Source organism: Odontomachus brunneus, unplaced genomic scaffold (genome assembly GCF_010583005.1).
Source record: "Odontomachus brunneus isolate Ranch 3 - 2012 unplaced genomic scaffold, Obru_v1 Obru_scaffold_258, whole genome shotgun sequence".
Lineage (NCBI taxonomy): Eukaryota > Metazoa > Arthropoda > Insecta > Hymenoptera > Formicidae > Odontomachus > Odontomachus brunneus.
The window spans coordinates 127,766-130,358 of record NW_022639708.1 but is presented as its reverse complement, the minus strand read 5'-3'; positions in this window follow the sequence as shown (position 1 = coordinate 130,358).

Sequence of the window (2,593 nt, the reverse complement as noted above, 5' to 3'; positions counted from 1 at the left end):
GGGGGGGGGGGGAATATCTCCGTCCGTGCAGAACACCGAGAAGCCAACCCAGCAATCTCCCAGTTTGGAGCCATCTGTAAAGATAAATCGAGAGTCACGGTATTGGTCAGAGAGTATGACGCTGCGCTCAAATACTCTATCGACTTCGGACATTATGCCCATCGATAAGTGGACATTGTCAGACTGAGCTGCGTTCGGAAACATCACCCAAGTGTATCCGTTACGTTGGAATGAGCGAGATACAAGAGTGAGATAAAAAGAGAGGAAGGGTACTCGAGTGACGTTTCCGAACGCAGCCCTGTGTGGAGGGGGTGTATATCAGTTGGACACGGGGCAATTGGACACAGTCCAATCACAAGTCGCTGTTCCAAGGGACCCTACAAATGTCTCTAATCACACGGTGCTGTGATTGGCTGTGTCCAAATGCACCGTGTCCAAGTGCACCGCTCCCGTGTGGAGACGCCGAGAGGTCGCCCTATAAAGGAGGCCGCTTCTGCGTTCCTAAAGTCAGCAAAGTTGAGGCCTGTTTGCAAATTGACTGTAGGACGGAAAGTCCTTAGAGGCAAGGGAAAGGCCAGAGAATCGCTTCTTCTGGCCGTAAGCATTAGTGAGCTTGATTCCTGGAAAAAGGCAACGAGCCTTTTTTGAAAGTAAGAGAATCTAGAATAACCTACACGATCATTTTCAGAATATAGTATGGCCTTCTTATATAATATATGCTCTGGGTTGGAGAGGGACTTATACAAGGACTTGGCGAGCAGCAGTTGGCGGCGATGTTGTAAGATAGTTTCGCCTGCAATGTGAAGAACTACGGGAGCGGTGCACTTGGACACGGTGCATTTGGACACAGCCAATCACAGCACCGTGTGATTAGAGACATTTGTAGGGTCCCTTGGAACAGCGACTTGTGATTGGACTGTGTCCAATTGCCCCGTGTCCAACTGATATACACCCAAGAACTACATTGCTGGGCGTGGAGGACATGAGACCGAAAACAATTCTCAGTACAGCGAGCTGAAGTTTGTCGAAAAAGGCCGCGTACGATCGGGGAACATTGTGAAGGATGATCTGATTAGGGCTTTGTATACCATTAATAGATTCTGCGGATGTGCGCCCCATGTGACGCCTGCAATGGCCTTTAATATATTGATTTCAGCTTGTATTTTCCTTTTATTTCGCGTAAAGTGCTTCTTCCACGTCAAATTGGAGTCAAAGGTGATTCCTAAGAATTTAAAAGATGATACTGAAGCTACAGGTTCATTTGAGATCATTAAACTAAGGTGATTTTTAGCTATTGCTTTAGTCATATGGTAAAAGCGAGACTTGCTAAAGATACACAGTTTGGTTTTATGAGTGGCTATCGAGAGTCCGATACGCGATAAATTTTTCGAAAAGGTGAGTAAATCTTCTTCCAGAGTCTGGAATAGAGATGGTAAGGAGCTGTTCCTGGAGAATATTGTGGCGTCGTCTGCATACGCTAAGATGTCTATATTGGGAGGAAGATCAGTATGAATACACGAAGTGTAAAAGTTAAAAAGAATAGGATTGAGTACAGAACCCTGTGGCACACCTCTGGTCGCAGTGCGATGTCCAAGATTTTTCTCACCGAGGTATCCAACGACCCTTCTGTCAGTGATCACGTGTTCGATAAATGCGATCAGCTTGTCCGGGACAAAAGTCTATCTAAGCATGAACAGCAGTAGTTCGGGGGACATTATCAAATGCGCCTTTAATATCGATAGCACACTGAGGTCTTGATACTGCGACGACTTTCCTTATTACTTAAGCGGCCAGTTATCTGTCCGCCGCGTCGGCAAATCTCCGTGATTCCCGAATCTCCCCTCGAAATCGCGAACGCGAAGTTGGGCGCCAGGTGCGGAAGGTCGCACTTCCTCACCAATTATGTATCACCAAAATAAGACACAAGAATCGCTTATCGATAGATCGGGAACTTCACTGTAGCTCTCTTTTAAGTTAAGTCGGAGATGGGATGGGTTTTATCGTTGGGGGCGGAAGGCCGAGAGAAGACGCAATCGTACTTTCGACAATAATCTTTATTGTTCCCAGTACACGCACTTCGAGTGCGGTTTTCAATATTTCGCACGCGTCGATACGTTAGACGATATCCCTTGCCCCTACTCGGGCTTCTCATATGATTTCCGCGCGACCACTCCGCATGCGATATTCCCGATATGACAAGTTTACTAATCTAACACACAACCAAATGGGAGGTCTTACAAAAGTTCGGGCTCTTCCTTGCCTCCACTCCGGGCCTGCAGTCTTGTGCGCTGGTGATCGCCTCAGTCCCCGCTACTGCCGCTCCGTGGACGTGCTCCGTAGATGGCTTAGTTCGGGTATCGGTCACTCGCCGCCGAGATTTTCCGCGATAGGATTTCGTTCTCGAGAAAACACGATAACGAGAGGTCGCGAAACAGTTGGGGTTCCGATCGCTAAGTTCCGGTTTCGCCAAATTAGATCGCGACAAAGTCTGGATTTCGATTGCTAAGCTTCGGTTTCACCAACTTGGATCGCGACAAAAAGGTCTCTCCTCTTCGCTCTGTTCTCGTTTTATTCTCCTTCCGTCCAGTCTCCC